The following is a 25519-nucleotide window of genomic DNA, read 5'->3' on the forward strand; positions in this document are numbered from 1 at the left end:
ACAAACAGCTAAAAGGGAATCGGCTTCGGTGCGATGGGGGGCAGAGCCAACTGCATACCAAACAGGCAGGTACAGATGGCAACCTTAGGGCTAAACATACCCCAAGGGCCTGTCTGAAAGTGTGTGTGTCTGTGTGTGTTTGTGTGTGTGTGTGTCTGTGTGTGTTTGTGTGTGTGTGTATGTGTTCGAGAGGTGGAGCAGCATGTGGTGAAAAACAGGAAAAGGTCAAGTGTTTGTCCAACTCCTGTCAGCCGCTCCCTCCTCCTGTCTGTATCTTCATTCTTCTCTCTATTCTTGCCCACAGCTCACGCTTTCTCTCTATTGAAGGCTTCCATTGAGTCTTACAGAAATTGAACAGACACACAAAAGCACCTGGATGTCTCCCTTTTTGCCTTGCGCTGGCACATAATTGACAAAATATAATCTCCATGACCACCACAGTGGCAAGTGTAGGCAAATGCCCTGCAGTGTCAAGGGTGCAGCTTCAGATTTAAGCCGGAGCAGGATCATGGAAACTCGACACAGGATGCACTGCTGTGCATGCAGCCAGGTTTACGGCTTGTTGCCGTTGAAGGTGACCAGTTTTGGAAAGTTATATTAATTACGCATGAACTGGTTAAATTGCTTAAAAGCTCTCAAAAATTGTTGTTTTATTTTTTTTTCTGGCTAACTGCCAGAGGGCAGCAGTCTCTATGTGTTAGTGGGTGCAGAAGGTTGAAAAAAAAGGTTAATATTATCAAGGAAAACCCCACTTTCAACAACTACACACTGGAAAAAATAATCTTCGCTGCGTATATACAATTAAGCTGTAAGGAATGCAGCGGATATATCCTATGGCTGGAATCAATCTCTCTGGTCACCACCAGTCCATGATGGGGGCCAACACAGACACAGCTACAGAACATTTAAAATCACCAATTAACCTAACATGGATGTTTCTGGGAGGAAGCTGGAGTACCTGGAGAGAATCCATGCAGGCATATGGAAAACCTGCAAATTCCACTTAGAAAGGCCCCAGCTGGCTGGCAGGTTCAAACCCATGATCATCCTGCTGTGAGGTGACAGCGCTAACCACGGCACCACCTGGCAAAAATCATCAAAATCACCTTTGTGGGTTTGTCTTAGGAGAGTGTATGTGGCTCTTGAGCAAGACTGTAACCTCCAAAATGCCTCCAAGATAAGCAACAAATTTTCTGTACAAACAAAGTGTTTGGAAACATTATCTGACTGGACAATGATCACTTTTGATAGAACGCCTAAGATTACAAAGCCTTACATGAAACTGTAGCAACATCTTTACAGCAGGAGCTCTGCTACATTGTTTGCAGGAGTTAACATATTTCGTGTCATTGTGAAATTTGTTGTGTGCATGCGAGGAGAAAATTGCATCTGAACACGCAGTGAAGCTATCCAAACTGTTGTGTGACATAGGCTGTGTAACTGGTCTCTCACCTATGGGAACAGTGCAGCATCTGCTAGATATCGTTTGTTACAACAACAGCTCCCTCGCAGATGTAGATAAGTGCCTCCAAATGCTCTGCTGAACTATCCATTGTGTTGCGCTGGAATCCAGCACAGCCCAAATGTTGCCTCTTTACTTGATTCACAGCTGACTTCTGTAAGTGAGTATCATTCTTTATCCTCCATAAGAGGAAGATTAGCTTCCACACAGATATTTTTTTTATATCTGTTTCATGACAGCATGTTTCCTCTCAAGGTTGCATCTGAGGGAAGTGAAGTTCAGAACCTGTTTTTAGTTGCCAGGGAGACGAGCCTTGGCGAGGTGAATGGAAACAGTCTGCGCTATGTACTGTACAGCAACTGTCTGATTCAGTTCACAGTGAGGTGCTTTTGATGGAGGAGGCTGTTTCATTATCGTCTCTTGTCTGCTGGAATCCTGTACGGCACAAATGTTCACCTTTTTCTCTGCAGACAATTCTCACCTGAGACGGTGCAAGATGAAGCACAGAACAGATATAGGCCCTATAACAGAGTTTAATTTTTTATTTATTTAGTGAAAGATATTGTAGCAGGGCAACGCCATGGCAGTCTTCTTCTTCAACTGTTAAAGGGCTTCTCAGGAAAAGGATGGATCCAACTGCTTGTTTACAAAGCTCTGCTGGTTGTAGGAGAATGACAGGCTTTGTTCCGCACTTGCAAACCCCTGCTGATGTATTATGTACATTTTGTAATACAAGGCAGTTAAATGTCACTGATTATTCCTGTAAGAAAGCTGTGGCCTTGGGCACTGAAGACATCAAAGGAGTCAGAACAAGACAGTGATCTGTTGCAGTTGTTATCTGAGGACCACACAGACACTTCAGACTCAAGTTCTAATCTAGTTTCGAACCACAAAACTCTTCCAAATAACAAACTTGCTGTGTGCAGGATGTTGGCACTGGTTGAAGTGAAAAATGTGTCCATGGTTCGCAGTTTGAATCTCAGTTCCTTTAACAGTCGCTAAATTACGTCCAGAACTTTTTGGACAATGACAAATTTTGGTTCTGCACGCCACAGCAGTGAATATAAAATCAAACAAATACTCTGTTTTTTTTAGGGGCTCAAAAATGATTGGACAGTTGACTGACAAGCAGGTTCATGTACAGGTGACGCCTGTTCCCTCACTATTTCATAACAAATTAAGCAGGAACCATGGAACCAGGTCACTAGTCTTTATTGATGATGGGACTGATAGTAGAATTAGCAGCATGAATTCTGGAGCATACAGCACTATGCTCTTTGCTCAGACTCTGCAAACTGCTGGAAAACAGATGTTGCTGCAAGAGCATACTGCAAATGCAAGAGTTTCTCAAAGCAACGAAATGGGATATTCTTCAATGTACGAGTCACCTGATCTCACCCCATAGAGCATACTGTTCAGTTACTGAAGATAAAACTGAAGGTAGAGAGACCCACAAACAAGAAGGACCTGCAGTGGCTGAGTGAAGACCCGGCAGAGCACTCAAGGGAGCAAACAAAGCATTTTCCTAAGCCCACAAGTTCTAGAAAAGTCTGCAAAGGATTTTCTTTCAAGCATTAAAACAATTTTTATGTTTAAAATTGTTTTAGTTTGTGCAATTACTTACCCTAAAAAAAATGGGGACGTCAATAAGTCCAAAACAGTGAATGTAATATTTTTTTAAACTGCTTGAATTAAAGTTGAACTTCTGCAATTCAATCACAGCTTAACTATTTGATTTAAAATCCAATGTGCTGCTGCACAGCAGCAAAACTCTCATTGTTCAGATACTTATGCACCTAACCGCATCTCAAACATGAAAGGCTTTACACTGTTTAGCTGTCTGCTCTGCAGCTTTACTGTTTTGGTGGAATCTCACCGCTTTCACAGCAGACAGACAGACATAGCCTCGACATATATGCAGTATTTAGTAGCTAAACAAACTCATTGCAGCAGAACCAGACACAGCATCTGCCTTCAGGTATTTTTCCCAGCACAGAATACCCAACTTACCCACTATGCAGCGCACCTGGCCACCAGCAGTCTGGAGATTTTAGTTTAAGTAGCTGTTCATATAGATTTAAGCAATATGTTATCAGCTGAGGTAATTTTACAGGTTCTTTCAGCTCTCTGGGGAGTCACAAAAGGCTTTACAACTCTATATATGCAGCAATACTCTCCAGTAACCATGAATGGAATCAGCTCGCTTTGAAAGGCGATGATATTAATTAAATGATTAAGATTATTTGGATGGAGCATTATGAAACTATACAGAGTTGATAGTGATTTCTCATGTACAGTGTATGTGTATGTGTAACTGCACACCTGGGGGTGGGGTGTGAGATCAGATAAAATCTCTCAACCATTTAAAAATGCTCTATAAGAAATCACTGAGACTGAAGATGATCATCAATTAAAGGACGCTTGGGTTCCCACGTTGCAGTGATTAACAAAAAGTAGTTACAATGATGTAACAAATTAGTCAATACCTATGAAACCGACCTATAGACATTATAGATGTTTAGGACATTGTTAATGGTACCCCTAGTTTTTCTGCTATCACATGTCATAAAGCAGCCTGGTCTTATGACAGTTCATGAAATACTGACAAAAAAGGCGATCATGTGATTTTTTTGTGTGTGTACAAGGACATGAATTTCCTTTTTTGAGGCTGTCTGCATGACTTTGAAACTAATGCAGCTATTTCACTGAACCACATATTTTTCTCCTGACAGGACTCATCAGAAAATTGGCACAACGGAGCTTTCGAACATGTGGTAACTTTAGTAATTTAACCAAAATCACGTCCTTTTCCCCGCCTTAGCGAGAAGGTGTGCTCCCTTAATCTAACCAAAGGAAAAACAACATTAGGCACAAAGGGAAAATGAAGTGTAAAAACAAAAATAAAAAGAAGTGGTCATATTTAGGATTCGAACTATAGTGTGTAACTTACCATAAATAAAAACTGACTGTTTCTGCCTGTGGAAACGGAGTATTACAGATTATAATCCCTAAAATAAAACATTAAAAGTATGTAGTGGCTTTTACGGGGGTTTTTTGGGGCCGTTTCTCTTTGCAACACAGACATGCTAAATTAAAGTAAATTTCACTCTCGGTGATAGACCTTTATCTCAGCATGCATTTTGGCTGTCATGGCAGGAAAAACACTGGTGTTGGTTTGACACTAAAAATGGCTTCGTTCCATTCACTTGACATGGTTCCAGTATTGTTCATCTTGGCTCACTGCAGCGGCTAACTGGGACACTCGATGAAGTGTTAACAAAATTAGCTTCACGTCTATCAGGAATATCACCCTGTGCTGTCGCCATTGGAGTGCATTTCTCTGTCCCTTTTCTATTTCTTTTCTTTTTTCCCCCCTTCCAAGCTAAATGCAGCATCTGCTTAACCTGACAGATTGAAACTTTGCTCGTCCCTGAGTCTGGCCTGTCGGTTGGCAAAATCAATAATGGTGAAGGCAGGGAAAGAAACATTATATTGCCAGTTGAAGCATAAGTGAAGGGATAACAACTTTTCTTCCCTCACAGTTTTCCATGATTACTTTTTGGACTCAGGTGTGAGTGTCTTATTGATTGGTGATGTCATTTAAGCACTGCTGCCTTTCCCTTTGGGCTTGTTTTATTCGTCATATATCTCCACTGATCCCAAGGGTGAGCCTTTTGTTTCATCAGACAGGTGTGTGTAAAATGCTTTTAGTTCGCCCTTTTATGAGTGATTTTCTGTCTTATAGCTTCACATTCTTCTTCATGAGCTGGGTTATTTCTAGTAAGAGTTTCTCTCCGGTGGGGTTATTTATACGTGTACCCTTATATTCTTAAACATCAAATAAGAAACATTTAAAATACCTTTATTCTCACAGCATGGTCATGGTTAAGCTCCACCTGGAGGTAAAGATATTTCACCAGTGATGTTCTACCATAGGCAACTCACAGTACAGGAATCCAAAAGAGTGTCATCATATACAGACATTTTTGAGTATTTATCAAGTTAGCAATAAACATTCAAAAGAAACCATTTATAGCTCTAAAGGGACCTTTGCATGTGGCATATTTGTGTTACTGCTAGCCTAGCCTGGACTCTTTTTGTTCTTCCACTGAGTAAAGCTTGCAGCTTGGACACTCCAGCCTGTTGAGTGAAATGATTACTAATAAACTCGTTTTGAAAAGAGAAATCAACAAATGTCTTAGTCTGCGCTACATCTGTGCAGTGATTGCAATGATTGCCCTTGGAGGACCCCCTAGGTTTTAGACTCTGCCATGTTTATTGGATGAAAACAGCTGGATGCCAGTTTATCCTCCTAAAACTGATTTGTTTTTGAGGGAGTATAATGCCAAAATTTCTATTAATTATGACTTTGGTAAATGAAGTGTAGGTTTTTCAACTGTTCTGCCCCTTCTTATATGTAAATGGCAGTAGGCGAAAAATAAAAGCACATTTGAATTTAATGTATTGCACCCATGTCACTTCAGATTAAGCATTGATTCTGGTTTAATTTAACTTGTATTTCTTATTATTGTGACTATTTTTGAGTAACAAATATTAATGTGACTGTACTAATTAATATTATTATTGTGACTATTTTTGAGTATGGCCAAAAGTAAAGATAGAAATGGATGTTTACTTGTTTACCTGTGAGCAGGCAGGCAGCTTTTTCCTGTGTTTACAGACTTTTACTTTTTTTTTTTTGCATTTATTTGGACCTCATATGATCTGTAATTGAATTTATGTTGTTTTGTGATGGTATTATTGTTATGTAAGCTCTCTTTTTAGTGTTGAAATTAATACATAATTTGTGCTGTTGTGCAATATTTCCCTATAAAAAGACAAGAAAACAAGATTAGATGTTTTAGCCGCAGAAATCATTTGTGATCAGTGGAATATTTATTTGTGTTAGATTGGTGAACATTAATATTTAAGCGATTTGAGTTTAAAAATAAATAAATAAATGAATAAAGCTACTTTCGGCTTCTCCCTTATTCACAAGGGGTTGCCACAGCAGGTAGCTCTGCATGTTTGATTTGGCAGATTTTTTTACAGACAGCACAGAATTATTAGCCCCCCCCCCCCCTATGAAAATCTTGTTTTTTAAAGTTTCCAAGTGCAAACATCCTGGTTTTATTTTGGATGCTTACATTACCTTATTTTGCACACAGAAACAAAATAATTTCACTAAAAACACACACAAAAATCCCTGATGGTAATAGTCAATTGTATATCATTTTTGCTGGATAACAGCCTCCAGTTGTAAATTGTTGTTATCAAAAAGTCTCACACACATCTCCTAAGTAACCCAGCCCTTTTCTTCTTTAGCAAATCTCTCAAGCTCTTGCAGATTTGATGGCCTTCTGGCATGAACCCTGGTCTTCAGTTCACCGCACAGACTTTCAGTGGGATTCAACTCACAGCTTTGTGCAGGCCAGGCAATAACATTATCTTTGGTCTTCTGGAAGAAATTCTTCACCAGGACCGATGTATGTTTTGAGTTGTGCTGGAAGAGAAATCGATGACCAAGACTCAGTTTTGATACTGGCTGTTTGAGGTTTTTTCTTTCAGAGTTTTCACATATCCTTCTCTCTCTTTGATTCCTTGCACCTTCACGAGATTCCCAGTTCCAGAAGCACTGAAGCATCCCCACAGCATAATACTCCTCCCAGCGTGTTCCACTGTGGGGATGGTGTCTCTCTCTGTGGCCAAAGAGTTAGTCTAGTTTTGTCTCATCTGACCAAAGGACACTCTTCAGTCTGGCTAGAAGGCATCTTTTCTGCAGAAATTGTTTTTCTTGCCCTGCTCCTGTGCAGGGCTGTGGCGATTGTCTTCCTCGAGACTATCCTCACTGTTGTAGGATAAAAATTTGTTGTGGACAAAAGCAGGTGTTGAAAGTGCATCAATCAAATGAGTTCATCCTTGCTGTCACAGACCACAAGGCTAGGTACAGTCACACCTTCAGTAATTTGAGTCCATTACATGCATAGTGTAAGGGTCTTCTCTCCTGGTCCTCCAGTTTCCTCACACAGTCCAAAGTCATGCATGTCAGGTTAAATTGGGCTTATGAATTAGCTGAATACATTAAACCTCTTTTAAAATACCTACATTTAATTCTGGTTCATTTAAATATAAATAAATTTAAATGACATAAATCTTCATTTTCTAAAGCACAGATCCACTTGTTAGATCCAAAGAGTGATCTTATCATACGTTCACGTGCTTTTTTGTTACCCACCAGCAGGGGGGGCTGTTGTTGTGGTAATAACGGTGTCACTTTCGATATGCCCTTTACCCTGCTGCATGCAAGAGAGTTTGGTAAACACCGATGAGCGCTTTCTATGGAATGCACATACTCAGACTCATCTTATCTTTCCAGTAAATCTGAATTTCTTTGCACTTTTTCCAGAACATAAACACCGCCAGCGAGCAAAGCAGGTTTTGCAAAAAGGACACTGGCTGTGTAAAAGTTGCTTGTGTCACTGCCTTGGATGTGTCTGTTTGCGTGTGAACATGTGTGCCAAAGGGAGTGTGGAGCTCTCAGCGAGTGTTATCCTCCGTGTGAACCAGGTTGTTGGCAGGGGTGGCACAGTGCAGGCTGACATAGTGCTGAGTTGCATGGGAAAGAGAGTGGCTTGCTGTGCTCCTGGGTTCAGACAAGCGTGGGGCAAAGAGGGCTCGACAGGAGACATCATAGAAAGAACAACAGTAAGATTAGGAACCACCCATCCTGCTCTTTTACCCACTCTCCAGGGAGAGAGCTCTCCGGTTTGAAGCAGAGCTGCAGCCAACACAACCAACTTTCTTATTAGGTTAATTTCACCAACATTACACAAACCACTATATACAATAATATCACATATTCGAACTATGTCATTTTCACCCTGTGTGTTTCATATGGGATGTATCCGTTTCATTCTTATCTTGTTAGATACAGCATATGGTCATTCTGAATAAAACAACGTAATCAAATATGAATCACTTCAATAAATGAGAAAATAATGACTGTTCTAGCAAACCGTACAATGGCTACAGCAATCATACACTTGATAGTGTTTCACATAATACATGGCTTGCTTGGCTCTTATGACTCATTATGATGCAGTTTCTACATTTATCTGCTTCACACTTGATATAAAGTGAGTAACAAACTAGCTTCAGAAAGTTGCTTGACTTCTCTTACTTATCACTAATCCGCTGCTACTCTGGGCAACGTCTTCAGATCTCGGACCCACTCCTGCAGCTTCTCTCTTCCTCTCTGTTGCTGTCAGTACCACTAAGAGGCACCGCTACTGCTATGGAGAGGCGTCACTCCTTGGCACTTTTAAGTCGTGTTTCTCACCAAGTTTCTTCTGCCCATCCTTTACTCTCTGCGCTGCAAATTGCAACATATGTCTGAGTCTTTCTTCTGTCCGTACTTCAATTTAAATATTCGGAGCATGTGGTGAAAGGCTAACAATAATTAGAATCAATATATGATCTTTGTAAATTGAGGGTTTCTGCAGAATATGCACACACCAATTAAAATTACTGGTCTAAGTGTAATGCATTATGAAGCATCTTAGAAGGCTTATTAGGCAGGTAGCATTATAAATTGATACGCCTGCTATTCCTCAGGCAGCCAACGACCCTGTCAGTCTGGATGGTGGACATCTGCTTCATTTCAGCAGGTCTGAACTTCTATCAGTCGCCTCTGCTTCTTTCCCTTCATCCTTCATCAGCCAGCTGTGCATGAACCGAGCTCTGTACTTCACCCACTCCCCACCCCATTTTTTCTCTTCACTTCAACTCGCCTCTCATCTTCTCATTCCTCTCCCCTTCTCCAGCTCTGATTCAACGCCACCTCCCGCTTTCTACTTCGCAAACCAATTATCCAACTAACTGACTGTCACTTCGGCTCTCACAGACCCTTCTTAAGTCATTTCGTTTTCACCTCGTCACATTCGCTGTTTACCTAGTATTTATCTGGCATTTTTTGCAAGCAGATGGTTCACCAGTTACGCAACACATTTATCCATGTAAGCGTGAATATGTCAGAAGTGCTCTGCACATGTTGGGGCTGAATTCAGCTTCGTCTCTCTCAAAGGAATCGCACTGATCCTCTTTGTAGAGGAGGCGATGTAAAATTTTTATCAGGTGCAAGCAGAATACGCCGCAGTTGTCATTCCAATGAGCCATGGGCATCTCACTTTGTTTCGATGAGGATTTTTGTTTGAGGGCTATTACAGAGCAAACGTGATCTCACTCGCACACAATGCAGAGGAGAGATCAGAGAGTGAATAGAAATGACAGAATTACAATTGGGGTAAGCACATTTCACCTCACCTGTGGTTCCACTCAAACTCAGTGCAAATTCAAAAGTCCTCATAATGAGAAAAATACTTTTGCTTGGCTGGCTTTTGAATTTTCGTTTGTTAGTTATCAAGAGTTTGTATAAAATTCAGTCTACATTTAATCGGAAATGTAAAAATAACCTTCAAATAGTCAGACAATAGCATGACATTAACTCTTAACCTCGAAAAATGAGCCAAACTGAATAAGAAGCCCTTAAATTGCTCAGGAAAAGTTCAGTTTAAAGATCTGCAATTTCATAGCAAGTGATACATGAACTGATGGAAAAAAGCTGATAAACTAACAAAGTCTCACGTTAAAAATCTATAAATAATTTGGTGTCAAACATTTGTCGGCAGTGGGTATCAGAGGTGAAGACAGTGGATAACGCTCAAGCTCTACTTTTTACTTCAGTGTATTAAAGAGCATCTGAGAGTGACAACCAAGCAGTGCGTTCCTTCCTGCCTACTTTCCACCACTCCATCCATCCTCTCTGCTCCGATCCTCTCCAGCAGTGTTCTGTCACATCCTGCTAAGGTTCTCATTTCTTCATCACATTCCTCTTCCTTCTCTTCTATCATCCCTGTGACACCTGCATGGAGGGGGTAAAATGGAGCCATCTGTCTGTTTGTCAGAGTGAAAGGTCATTAGACGATGAGGGTAAGAGGTCAGGACTGGAGGAAGGACACCTGAAGGTGACTATACATATTTTTTGATAACTTTTTTTTCTTTAATGGATTGGCCAAATCAATATATTGACATATTTCACACTGATGTGTAGACATGGAAGACATTATATTGAAAGAATCATTTAAAAGCAAGGTGATTTTTCAATTTGGTAATTAACCGGTTGTTGTTTTTTTCATATTTATTACCTATGCGCTAATGAGGTCATAAACAATTGTATTGAACGTCTGTCTTTAAAGTTGCCTTGATCGATGTCTTTATATGAATCCATTTTACAGTGTGCCGTGTGAAATGAATTACTCGAAGCAATGCCTAGGAAAATGATCGCTTGTTTTGTAATTCCCTCATCTCTATGAAGCACACCAGTCTCTTTCAGCTCCTTTGCTTTTACAACTTGCCACTTTAAAGTTGTGATTCTGTCTTACAGTTTCCTCCAGCAGCTACAGGCAGCTGTTTTTAGCAAAACCTTATCAAAGCCACTAACTACCACCTGTCTGGCAATAAAGAGAAGACTGCCAAGACCGTCATCCCCCAAACATTTATTTACATTAATTATTTTCAGTTATATTTAACAATTTAATGTCATCAACCTGCTATATTTGCAAGAATTAGAACAGTCTGGATGACAAAACAGTTGATTTTTTTAAGGAAAAAAGAAAAGACCAGTAGAACCAGACCCAGGAAAGGTACAGCCGTTTGATGTGGTCGGCTTTGGGAGGTGAGGGGAATTAGAGGAGTTAAAAAGGGTCGTGAACATAATTTTAAACCTAATGTTATGCAAAATAAAGTTAAGCAACTTCCAACAGCTGTGCTTAGATGGAGTTCAGCATCACAGTGACCTAAAAATGGAGCTGTGCAATGTAAAATGTTTCCCTAATCCTAACCAGGTAGTTTTGATAGCTTAACCGAACCAAACAATTCTCCTGATTGAAAGCCGTGTGTGCTTAGGTCACCACCACCACCACTCCAGCTACCTCATAAAGTGGACTTTGTGTGAAAACTTTATGCAATTTCAGGAACACTTAGATGAGAAAAACTATGTTTAATTATGTTTTGCAAGTCCTACCACACAGTGATGCTAATGTAATGTTTCTGTTTAGGTTGTAGAGCGTTGTTTGCTAGCAGGTTTACCATGTCAGCTTTATAAGACTAAAATGTTCATAATAAAACAATATGGGGGATGCGCACATCACTGGTAGCTTGAATTTGAGACCTTGTTTCTTGCCACTGCCTTCACATATGGGTAATAGTGTAGTTAATGATAATGGCATTGTGGACAGAGAGGAGTCCAACATAGTAAGTTCCCCATGCAACAAAGTAAGTCGTAGCATTGTGTGGACATGTGTTCACAACAATTTACTAACCATTTTAGTTAGCATTTTTTTAAAATAACAAATACAAATGAATTTAATTCCTTCTTTGCAATGATTTGATTTAGAATAATGGTGACATCTGTTCATCTGTAGTTCTGTATTTATCATCCCATTGTGACCAGTTAGTCCAAGGAGCAAGCCAATCAGGGTTTCCATCAAGCATTTGCTGGAAAAAAAATCATCCCTGCATTTCTAAGTTAGACATGATACTTTTATTTTACAGCTTTAATATTTACTATAAAGGTTACAGGTAAGTGGGGTTATTGTATGGCTGTCAGATCAGTTAAGATTAAGTGAAAGGTGCCCTCTGTTCACGATTGTAGAATCAATATCAACATCTCATTTTCTGGTTTCCTATTTCCCAAGATCCCCAGACCTTGATAGAAGCTGCAGCAACTTAATCAGCAGTTTAAGGAAAACACTTTTGCTCCTCTGGCTGACAATGAAGGACAATGAAGACAGCGGCTGTATGTCTAGCTGTGTGACTCGAGCCTAGTGTGAGCCCGTATTTACATTTCAGTCAATAGAGTATTCACTCATCTGTTTGAATGACCTTGTAAAGTCAGTAATCCCTGCTTCACAATGAATAAATACATAAACAATGAAATTTCATCGTCTCACAGTCACTCATTTTGAAAGAAAGTGAGACAAGAGAGACAGAGGGGAAAAGGAGAGAGGTGTGCAACTCTGATGCACAGTAATTCACTGACTGATAAGTAATTGCACTCTCGCAGAGTGCAGTGACTGCTGTTTGTTACTATAGGAAAGTGACTGGGGTAATGGTCCAATCCATATTGGACCTGTGCAGAAAATAGCAAGGTAATCAATGTGTCTGACCAGCTGCTGTGTAGCCCTGCATAGTATGTAATATATAGTACATGTTCTTGACAGTGAGTTAGCAGAAAAGCTGAATGCAGTCTGCTTAACTCCTGTTTCTGTGTGTATTTTTTTGCATCAGTGTTAGCTCCAACTTGGCACAATACAGCAGCAAGCAGTGCACCAAGTTTAAAAAGCAAAATTTTCAAAAAAGCTCGAGAGATAAAACTGCTTCCAGCGTGCCCTGTCTGCCACCTGATGTTTTATTCAGAGATGAGTCCAGTTCACATCACTTCACTTCACTATAGTGATTTGTATAGGGCCAGCTTGAACAAATGAGGATTTTTTTTTCCGTCTCCTCAACGCAAAGACAAAAACAGAAGGAGGAGAAAGCTATTTGCAATTTGGAGCATCAATAAAAATGCAAATAGAGGGAAACCATTTCTCAGCTGTGACAATGGAGGCGTTGTCATTGCAGCGCCCAAAGACAGCGAGACGGATGGACCCACCCGTATCCACAACCCAGAATTCTTTATCTTTAAACTGTAACACTCAGAGTTAGAGAAGAAAGAGAGGGGGGTTCTTTCTTTCTGCAAATGCTGCTTTTTGTAAAGATGATGTTTTTTGTAGTGCATGGCAGGGATTTTTGCTTCACAAGTGCAGATATATACTTCACATCATGATGGAGGTGTCAGTGCTGGGAAGAGCAGGCCAGGGTCTGTCAATCAATCAGAGCTCACAGATATGCTGGAAGAAAAAAAGGATATGTGTACTTTGAAAGCAATATTTTAACGTTATAAAAAGGGGATTGCTGTGAAGCCTGTGTTTGCCATTTGGTAAGAGCTCATCCTTAAAACCTTTTCTATTGTGACAATAGAAGAAGAATGCCTTGATGTATGCTTAATCATCTAGGTAAGGAAATCCCAGAAACTTGATTCTGTTTATCTGGACATTGTGTTTTCTGTGGGATACATGTTTCATCACTCATCCAAGTGACTTCTTTAGTCTCTCTTTCAGACTGAAGAGTGGAATCCTGTGTGGTCTGCTGGCACAGAAAGAGTTAGATGTAGTTCTGCAGAATGATGTGTTTGATGGCTGGCTTTTGTGAGTGTTTGTGGCTGCCTAACGCTGGTTTTGTGGTCGAGCAGAGGTAGATCGCGCGATGTCTGCTCCATATTAGTCTGCTCCATTGCCTGCAGTTAGCTCTTTTGCCAGATTGCGGCAGTGTACGAAGTATGTGCTACAACGGGTATGTGGGCGACTCTTGTTTGTGTTGTTGTTGGTCAGTCAGCAAGTTGTAACAAACAAAGAGCTGAAGTGAAACACATGAAATGAAACACATGAAAAACTTTTCATGCTTATTTCTTTTATCTTGGAAGGTTTTTTTGTGGTTCTCCCATTCCCGACGAACTGCGCTTTCACTTCCTGCACTATTCAGGGCCAACCAATCAACATTTGGCAGTAGGTTGCATCATCCACTTCCAGCAACCTGCAATGAGGATCTTGCAGGAATGCAGCGGAGCATGTCTGAGGTGGGTGAAAACCCGTCTCCCCCATCTGTCTGACGGAAATCGTGTACATCTGCAGGACCGTAAATGTAGCTTTACTTGTTACGCAGAAGAATCTCGGAGGGACAGTCGAGCAGAAGAAGCTCAGGAGGTAAACCAGAGACGAGTAGGTGGAGAGTGGGCAGAGAGCTGGTTAGACAGGGAAGTCCTTTTCTTTGCAGGAGAGAATTCAATTCATTTTATTTATACAGCAACAAATCACAACAACAGTTGCCTCAAGGTGCTTTAAGGTAAAGACCCTAAAATAATACAGAGAAAATAACAACAATTAAACGACCCTTTGTGAAAAATCACTTGGCGACAGTGGGAAGGAAAAACTCCCTTTTAACAGGAAGAAACCTCTAGCAGAACCTGGCTCAGGGAAGGACGGCCATCTGTTGAGACCGGTTGAGAAGGATAAAAAATTGCTGGTGGCATCCAAAGTTCTCAATGTGCTGTATCCAGCCGAGCAGGTTTCCAAGCATGTATCCGGGCAAACAACTGGGGGAAAACACACAACAGCTCAGTTAGTTAATGAAAAGTACTGACGCTTACAGGTAACAAAGGTTGCCTGACTTCCACCAGGTTACCGATGATGACTTGGCAGGTGCGGGAAGGGCAGCTTGAGCAGAGAGTAACACCAAGCCGTCCGATAACTCCACCAGGGAACCAGATGAGGGAAACACAGACAGAAAAAAGGAAAAAGCAGCCCCCAAACCAGTCCCACTGAAACAGAACAGTTGCTGCCATGCTATTGGCTGATTAGATCTTTTTTTTTTTTTTTTAAATGAGCATTTGAGTTTTATTCACTCCTATCCAATAAGAACTCTCTCTTATGTAATGCACTGTTATTGTTTTAAATAACAATAAGAAAAAATAAAATGTCATGATTTTTGTCCATTGTGGGTTAAATAAAGGATTATCTTATCAGTCAGAACTACACACGTCCTCTACATGATTCGGTCTTCAAAATTATCCAAACCCACTGCTATCAATCAGCGAGTGAGCCCTTTTACTCCTTCTTTTCTATTTTCTGCAAGAACAAAAGTACAGACCGAGATTTCACGTGAGCAGCTACCTGTGGCACATGTGGAGGAAAACCAAAAAACCAAAAACCTCATTACTTCACAATCCAGACGCTTCATCGGCTTCTGCGAACAAAGCGAGCAGCTGCTTGAGAACAGCAGAACCTTGAGGCAGAGGCATTAAGAAGCATGTGAAGTCAATGAGAGTTTTTCTTTTCCCTGACTTGGTGTTTCCATGCTCGCTGATTCTCCCTCTGAGTGGAGTAAGTGCACAGGTAAGCTCCCTGCTTATTGGTCAAGACTGAGATGGAAGAAATTCTTGATCAGCTCTGACGCAGAGGCCAATGATTTTTTTTTTTATTTTTTTTTATTGTGACTGTGCAAACAGAGAAGCAAACGTGGTTGTTTCTGAGCTCGCTTGCAGATACCGACTCAGGTGTCTAACGCTTCTTACGAAGATCAAACGGTAAATTCTTTCCTTGAGGTGCAAAAGTTCTCCACTTATCCTGTTTTTCCAAACTGCTTGTCTACAAAGTTTTGAATATTTCCTTGAAAATTATATTGCTAAGCAGCTTAATAAACACCACCAACAACAAAGTCACGACTCCTACATCACCTCTGAAAGCTCGCACTGTTTCATACAGCGAAACCTTCATAAACGTCAGACGTACCGAGGCACACTTGACCCCCAAGGGAGCTTAGGGATTTAAATCTAATCTGTCCTAACACCTTACTGTCTCTTCCCGTATTTTCCTTCCTCCGCTTGCCACTTTTCACTGTTTGTTCTGTGGCAGTGCACTTGTTTATTTTTGTGATATGTATGCAAAGACTTCCTGCAAACATAAACCACAAACCCCACTGAAAAAAAATCTACCTTTTTGTTGTCAAAAACTGCAAGTGTGTGTCTGTGTGAGCAAGCGCTAGTGTGTGTCCTCGCTGGCTGGCAGTAATGCAGTAGAATTTAGGCAGAGTGAATGATCACTCTGTTTATAGGGATTTGATTGCAACCCAGAAACCAGGCCACATTCTCTGTCTGTCAGCTGCCAGCGAGCAGCCTGGCGTCAACATTTTATTCCCTGAAACTCTGCCTTTCTTCTTCCTTTTCGTTCTCGCTGCATCTCCCCTCGTCTTTCCTAATTCTTCTTCCCACTCCCCACCCTTCCTCGAGAAAATTATTTATTTGCGGCCACCACCCCCTCCTCCAACACACCCCTCTTTCTCCCACCCCCTCGCTGTGCCTTCTGATTTCCCTGGGAACTGAGCAGCAGCAGACGTCTGCCTTCTTTCTTCACAAAAAACAGATACACACATACAAAAAAATAAGTCACACTTGCATGAGCACACACCTAACTGTATATATAATATATATATATTAACACATACAGAGATTTAGACACATACACAGGATTTTTCCACGTGGATTACCTGGGAATTACAACATCTGGATGTAATAATTTCAATATTTGTTTACTCTAAGCTCCCAGTCCCCCAGTATGTGGTAACAGAAGTTTATGAAACCAAATTAATTATGTGTGCCAGTTCCCACAGGACCCTGCTCACAGATTTGTACAGAAGATTGGAATGTTAGTCCCCTCTGACCTAAAGCGGTGTTTTCCACTGTCTATCTGCAAATATGCACCAGAAACTGTGTGTGTGCTTGTGTTGAATTGTGCCTTATTTGGCAGTTGTGTGTTTTTCATTTCTATACTCCTGGCAGCTTTAAGAGTCTACATATTTCACATATTTTGCACAGAAAAATTGGGATGGTTATGTAATAGATGATACAGTCATATCTTGGAATACAGTTAGTTTATGGTTAATGCTATTTACATTATACTAACAGATAATTATGAGGTGTACTGGTGACTCCTAAGGCAACCAGTACAAGATCTTGAGCGATCTTATGCTACATCTGCTTTAGCTGAACCCAGCCAGAGGGTCTTCGTTCCAAATTATTCTCTGCTTCTCCATTCCCTTGCCTCCTGTTATCTCTCCACTATTGACTCAAAAATAAATAAAAAATACAATAACATGCCCAATTACTTGATAAAAAAGGATGCTCAAGAAAAAAGCAATCCACTACTGATTTCAGCCCACGCAATGCAACACGTTTCCAAAAAAAGGTTTACACTGTGCAAAATATTTATAAAAGACAATAATTTGTAAATCATTTAAAGCCTTTGTTTGACAGAAAATGGCTCACAGACAACATATCAGATGTTGAAACTGAGAAATCCTGTTTTGTTTTCTTTTAAATATCTGATCAGTTTGCCTTTTAAACAAACTGAGACATGAGCAACAAAAGATGGGAAAAGCTGGTAAGGACACCATTTACAGCGCATCATACAATTAAAAGAAAGAAATCTCTGTATGCAAAGGACGAGGGTATGGAAGCCCATTTCCGCCACTAAAAAAAAAAAAAGTATCCATAACTCGAAATTTAGACTTATTAACTTGAAATTTTGAGAAAAGTAGCAGTAGTAGGAGTTAATGACTCAAATTTCAAGTTAGCGCTGCCAATCTATGTGAATGATGTCATTTCCTTGTTACCCGGAAGCTGAAGCCCTCAGCTACAAATGCTACAGCTAAGCTACCAGTATTACAGCCAGTCATGAATGCACAAATTGCTGATTACTTTCAGCATGGCTTTACAAATGATGAAATCCTTGTGTTATTAGCTGAATCACATGGCGTTACTATCAGCAAACCTACTCTCGAAAGCACCAATTTGCGATCCGGTTTTGAGCGCGCATTCCACGTAGATTACTGATTGGCAGAGCTAACTCGAAATTTTGAGTTACTTTTCTCAAAACTTCAAGTTAATAAGTTGAAATTTATGTTATATTTATGTCACTTTTATTTTTTTTTAATGGTGGAAACTGGCTTCCATGCAAGGGCAGCGACAGTACTGAATGGCTGTGATTTACAGACCCCGAGGCAGGCAGCTGTTTCAAAAATAGACATGACTCTGTAGTGGAAATCACTGCATGGGCTCAGTAATACTTAAAAACCACTCTTGGTGAACAATTTGTCAAAACTACCATGCAAAGCAAAATAAATAAAACACATACAAAAAAAGATGCAGAAACACTGGCTGCTCTGGGCACGAGTTGGGATGAAGTGAAAAACTATTCTGTGCTCTGATAAAAGGAGTCATCCAATCAGCTCACAGCTCCAAAGCCAACATCTCAATTATCTGCACAGCTGTTATGGCAATATATATATTGCAACTAACTCTTTAGAGCCCAGGCTTTGCTTCTTTTAGCAACGCAATGTCACTCTGCACTGACCTGCCTCAAGTCCAGATGTGTGATCCACTGAAAACATCTGCATTATGCATTATACTCTGCTGTAAACAGAGTTGTGATTGGTCCCCATGGTTTACAAGAGGTGATCATATCCATCAGCTAAAATCACTCAACAAACAACCAATTTTTTAGATTCAACATTCAGTACGACGTCTTTGTTTCTGCATTAAAATAATTGCAAACGATCACATCCTGTTTTAGATTTTACACAGAGTTTCAAGTTTTTAACAACAGGGCTGTTCTTTAATATTTTCCTCATCTCCAGCTTTCATTGTAGGGGGTCTAATAACTTTTGAATGCCAAACAGCAAGACGACAATCCCCTGGTTCTTAAAAAGTGCCTTTCTAACATTCTGTAATTGTGAAAACTGGCAAATTGCTGCAGTGTGGGTGTGATTGTAGTATAATTTTGGCTTTGGAAAGATACAAAAATTGGCAAGCAAACTGAACCCTCAATGCAATTATTGGAAAAGTTTCAGAGCATGTGGCTCAGGTAGTCCTTGACAATCCAAAAGCACTCTGCCTAAAGCATATTGACACCTTTAAATGTCTGAAATTTACATAAAATGTGAAAATTAGAATAAAATCACCCCACATCATCGCTTCACGTTATTGTTACATCGCATATGCAGCTGCACATACACACTTGAGCTCTGACTTGGCAACAGATGTATTCTCACTGCCAGAAGGCGGTGGTCCAGCTCACATGACATAGTTAATAGAAAAAGTCTGTATATGTCGATATTCATTCACCCAGAAAAATCTCAAAATATGATGAACACCAGAACATAATTTTGTTTCATACTTTAAAAACATACACAGTGCAACTTCCCAGTGCTTTTGATCTCACTAAATGCATCTTGCCCTTTTGTTGCATTAGGATAGCAACTGAAATCTCACATTTTTTTGAAATATTCAATAACTAACTAGAGCTTGACCGGTGTATTGGTCTGCAAGAGATATGACCATGTCTGTATCGGTTTTTGTGTAACTTAGAAATGGCATCAACACATAATTTGTCCAGGAGATCGACTGCAACACCAATGTTTACTACACACTCAGCGCTGTCTGTTGCACATGTGGCGGAGGAGCATCAAAGGGCTGCAGGCAGTGGTGCTTAGTCTAGCGGCATACCACATCATCCGTCAAATATTGTGGAGGCACTGTTATGGCACGGCTATTTATGGTTGCCAGTGGAACCAGGTTACACGGGTTGATGATGCGACTGCTGATAGGGGTAGCAGGATGGATTCTGAAGTGTACAGTGCTATACGCTCTGCTCAACCAAATGCTGCAAAGCCATACTGCAAAAGCAACCCAAGGGTGTCTCAAAGCAAAGGAAAATAATATTCTTCCATGGTCAAGTCATTCACCTAATCTCAACCCAACACTGCAAGCTTTCAGTTATTGAAGACAAAACTAACCGCAGACAGAGCCTCACAAGAGCAGCAGCTGGAGGTGGCTTCAGTAAAGGCCTGGCAGAGAATCTCACTGGAGGAAACGCAGCATTTGGAGATGTCTGTGGGTTCTAGGCTTCAGGCAGTCATGGAGTGCAACAGATTGCCATCCAAGTATGAAAAAACAATTCTTATGTTTACAATTATGTTAGTTGATACAGTTACTTGTGAGTTTCTGAAAATCTGGGGCTTTGTTCCATAACAGTGCAATCTAATTCTTTGGGTATACTGCTTGGATTAAAGCTGAATATCTGCACTTTAATTTCATCCTCATGCTTTGATTTAAAATCCCTTGTAGTGGTATACAGAAGCAACATACACTTACCAGCCACTTCATTAGGTACACCTTGTTAGTATCAAGTTGGACCCCACTTTGGCCATCAATATTTTCTTAATTCTTTGTGCCACAGGTTCAACAAAGTGCCGGAACCATTCCTCAGAGTTTCCGGTCCATATTGATGTGATAGCATTACACAGTTGCTGCAGATTTTTCGGCTGCATAACATGAATCTCCTGTTCCACCAAATCCCAAAGGTGCTCTGCTGGACTGAGATGTGATGACTGTGGAGGCCATCTGAACACAGTGAACTCATTATCATGTTCAAGAAATCAGTTTGAGGTAATATCAGGTTTATGATATGACGAATTATTCTGCCGGAAGCAGCCATCAGAAGATGTGGTCATAAAGGGATGGAGATGGTCAGCAGTAATACTCAGGTCGGCCGTGACATTTAAATAACACCCAGTTGGTATTAAAGGGCCCAGGGAATGCCAAGAAAATATCCCTTCACCATTATACCAGCAGCAGCAGCGGTGACCTGAACCGCTGTTACAAGGCAGGGTGGATCCATGCTTTCATTTTATTTTTAAGCCAAATTCTGACACTAAACTATTAATATTATCTGATACATCAATCGTATCCTTAACCATTAGCCCTAGCAATCCAGTAACAGGAAGACTCTACAGCTAACGCTTATTCTAACCTTGAATTGTTGGCACACATGTATGTTATGGTCATATCCATCTCCTTAAAGGATGTTGTCACACTGACACTTGTCATTGTCATTATTTGTTATTGTATGTGTCTGTCTGTGTCTCCATGCTTTAGCGTCAAAGATCTTAATACACAGATAGCACTTCCACAGTGTTCATGAAACATACATCTCCATCACTTTGAGCAACATGCCTCCCTTACACACAGACACACACACACATACACACACAGGAGCTATCATCTACTCCTACTGAGCCAGAAATAGGCATGCATCACTTCTCTGCTGTCTCAACAAAACATTGATATACGAGTTAGCTGTGATGTGTGAGGTTAAGTACAAAGACAGTTGATGCTGACGGCGGCTCATGGTGGGCGAGGGGGTGCCGGGTGGGCAGGTAGGTAGAGAGGGAGAGGTTAGGAGAGTGGGTGTCTTGAATGATTCATACAAGCGACTCCCAGAACGGCTACTGCTGTACTCAACATCAGCAGTGGGATATGATAGCGCACGCCTATTGATGTAAAGAGTTTCTCACTGCTTTCGTGTTGGAGAGTTCAGAGTTATCGATTCGGCCAAAGAGCTCACTCCGAGTAGGTGTTCCACATACCTGGCCCACCAGCTAATTTTATTTTTACGCAGCGGAGCAGGACTATCCGTCTGCCTGCGCAGTGGGATATCACAAAAGAAAACTCTTTTTCCTTCTAGCTTTGTTTTTATTCATCAGCATTGTTTCCCACCTCTGCTGTCCTTTCCTGCTCTTGTTCACCCCGCTCTCTCCTTCCAAGGCCATGTACATTGTAAGATAAAGAATGTCAGAGCCTGGGACAGAGGGTAGGCTGGAAGGATCACTGTTTATGGACGTTTGAGCCCAGTCTCTGAGAAAGGTAATTTCACGCTCGACGGCGCTGACTCCAGTCTCAACGTTGTCCCTGTGATTAATTAGGCTTTTTAAACGAACAAACCAGGAGCCAGGTGAAGATGTTAATTATCCTACAGTTATGCAGATCGAATATAGTCACAGGCCTGCGGCACCCGTTAGTGCGCAGACTCGTGCCCAAAGGCTGACATACATATGATTTCTCATGAGCATTCATATACAAATCACCATGTGAAAGCAAACATTTGAAGCCGAGGACAAAAAAGAGAGAATCGCTGCTTAAATATTTTCCAAAATCAATATGTTTCTAAATCAACTGGGTTCACCCTTTTACTCCAGGCATGCACTCTTAGATCATTAGGAGAAAAACAAGCAGCAGTGCCCGGACTTGAACAACACCCATAATGAGCCAGATATACTATAAAGTGCCACTCTGAGCCCTCAGAAGACACGAACAAGCATACAAAAAGCAGTATTTTATAACAGACTTGAAACCTGAATCATCCACTCGCATTCATCCTCATTATATAACAACCGTTCGATATATAGGTCTGGATTCTTTGTGTCAAAGTGGATCCTGTCAGTTGCCTAGAAATGAGTGAAATTCGAAGTTTTGTGCACCATCACCATCTTTTATATCCGCTTATCTTTGTTTAGCTTGTTTGTTTAGCTGCTAGACTCCTGAGATTTTATCAACAGCTCCACAAGCTGTTCATAAACCAAATAACCAAAACAAATGTATTGATTTGTACATGACAAAACAATCCAACTCAGGACTCCTACTTACAAATTGTGCCCAGCTAAAGACGTGACCTAAACCAACAGCTTCTGTAGATATGGGGAAAACATTTCATGAGCACTAATGCTTATCAGAACAATGATGCACATTATTATTGAAAGCCTAGATAACCACTGAAGCGGCTTTTCTGGCCTGAAATTTAGTCATGTATCTGAATAAAGTGTCACGTTTTCATTTACAAATGTCCACATTATGCTTTTAAACTGTGTTTTTAAATGAAAAGTATTTTTTTATTCATATGAAAAATTGAAAATCATTCTATTCTATTCTATCCATGAGCACAACAGATCCAGTGTTTGGTTTGAGAGTGTTTATGGAGACGTATAGAGAAGGTCAGAATGTGTTACACTGTGTGTTTGTGGATCTAAAGAAAGCAGATGATAGGGTGCCAAGAGAGGAGCAGTGGTTTTGCATGAGAAAGGCAGAAGTGGCAGAGAAGTATGTAAGGGTGCTGCAGGACATGTTAGTGGACTGCAAGACAGTGGTGAGGTGTGTGGTAGGAGTGACAGATGGGTTCAAGGTTGGGGTGGGATTACATCGGGGATCTGCTCTGAGCGCCTTCTTCTTTGTGATGGTGATGGACAGATGGACAGATGAGGTCAGGCAGGAGTCTCTGTGGACTATTATCTTTGCAGGTGACATCTGTGATCTGTAGTGAGAGTAGTGAGCAGGTGGAAGAGAGCCTGGAGAGGTGGAAGTATGCTCTGGAGAAAAGAGGAATGAAAGTCAATAGAAGCAAGACAGAATACGTGTGTGTGTGAGAGACGGGTTTAACAGTGAAGGTGGATGAGTTTGAATACCTGGGGTCAACCATTAAAGCAACAGACAGTGCAGAGGAGAGGTGAAGTAGCGAGTGCAGGCAGGGTGGAGTTGTTGGAGACAAGGGATAGGGGTGATTAGTAACAGGATAGTAGGTAGAGTGAAAGGGAAGGTTTAAAAGATAGTAGAGGGACCTGCTATGATATATGGTTTAGAGGAACTGACAAAAAGATGCGCCGAGCTGGAGGTGGCAGAGCTGAAGATGTTAAAATTTCCATTGGGAGCGACAAGGATGGACAGTTTAGAAATGAGTATATCAGATGAACAGCTCAGGCGTGGTTTGGAGACAAAGTTGGTAAAAGCAAAGCTCAAATTTCTGGCATGTGCAGAGGTGGGATAGTGGATGTATTGGAAAAAGGATTGAACAAGCAGCTGCAAGGGAGGAGGAAAGGACCAAAGAGAAGATTCATGGATGGAGTGAAGGAGGAAATGCAGAGGGTTGGTTAGAGGAGGATGCTAGGGACAGAGTGAGATGGAGATAGATGATTCTCTGTGGTAATCCCAAAAGGAACATCGAAAAACATGATTGTGCTGTATTCATGTTGTTGGTGCCCACGTATAACAGGAAGTACAGGGTTGGCTGCTTACTTGTAGCAAGTGAATGAGTGGTAATGAATTACTAGTCAATGTTGCTGCCCAGGTAAGTTATAGCCATTCAAACACCTCAGTCGCTTTAGATTGTAAGGTAAAGACCCTACAGACAAAACCCCAACAATCAAATGATCAGTCTTCACTGAAACTGAGTTGCCAACTTGTCTTTCAGTCTCTCATTGGCTGTGCAGTTGTCCTGAAAGAGCAGCAGGGCTATAGAACATGTCATGTTCTCGAAGTTTGGTCAAGTTTCCGAGTTTTAGACTCATGTTTTATTTACAGATCACAACTTTTTTATTGTGATGCTGACCTTTGGGATCGTTACTTTCCTGGTTTCTCTTTGTTTTTTGCTGGTATTCTAGTGTTTGAAGTTTTGATTTTTGTGTTTGTTGTTTTGGGGGATTTTTGGGGGGTTTATTTATTAATATAGTAGATTGTAAGTTTTACCTCTTGTGAGATTATTACTAAGTCTTTGAGTTATTGTTTTGCTTTATGATAATAAGGGTTGAAGTTTAGCTTGTCCAGGCTTGTGTTTCAGTTCAAGTCATCTTCTGGTGACTTCCTGTTTTACTTTAAAGTTTAGCTTTCTTTTGTAATTTTCAGATTCTTTCTCCTGTGTCTCATTCCCCTCATACTGGTCTCTAATAGTCCTGGTCCTGTCTCCCTCTAGCCCCCTTTCTCATTTTCCAAATCGCACATTTTCCTCTCCTCTCCTCGCATTTTAGTCCATTCCACCAGAGAAGTGAGTGGAGTCAGCGCAGCATGCATTTAACAAAATAACACATTCCTCTTTTGGAGCCGTCATTTTAAAACATCAGTTAAATTCAATGTTTGACATAACTGTGTCATAAAGTTAGCCCAACTACTGCTGCATTTTCTGATCTCAGATGTGACGTGTTCATGACATCTTTTATATTTAGGGCTGCTTTCAGTTAAATGTAAAGGATGGTGTAATATACAGATAAAAACATCCTGTTTGAGAGATTTTTGGAAGACAAAGGAGATGAGATGAATCCTTGTTAGATCATTTGTCCATGATCACTGTTTCACAGCCATATATGTTCCTGTATTTTATTATTAGTAGTAGTAGTAGTAGTTATTTTCTGTTTTTGCTCATTTTGGTTGTTGTACTCATCTCTCAGTTCCCTGTTAGCTCTTTGGACAGCTAAATAATGTCACGTTGCCTTCATGTCCAGCATTTGGGTCCTCTCTCCACTGCCACCCACACTATATGACAAAAATAAAAGCTTTTTTATTCGTACCAAGCTTTAAACATGTTTATTTCTTCTGAAAAGTTGGGCATTTTATCACAGGAGTCTGTGGGGAATGACACTCTTTAGGAGCCAGCCTCAATTGGCCATTCTAGAAACTGCAGTTTTTGGCTCTCTTCTGTTGGCTTCTTTTATCACCACTGGAGTCATTGCTTCCCAAAGTCTAAT

The sequence above is a fragment of the Oreochromis aureus genome, linkage group 19 (assembly GCF_013358895.1).
Source record: "Oreochromis aureus strain Israel breed Guangdong linkage group 19, ZZ_aureus, whole genome shotgun sequence".
In the NCBI taxonomy this organism is placed as follows: Eukaryota; Metazoa; Chordata; class Actinopteri; order Cichliformes; family Cichlidae; genus Oreochromis; species Oreochromis aureus.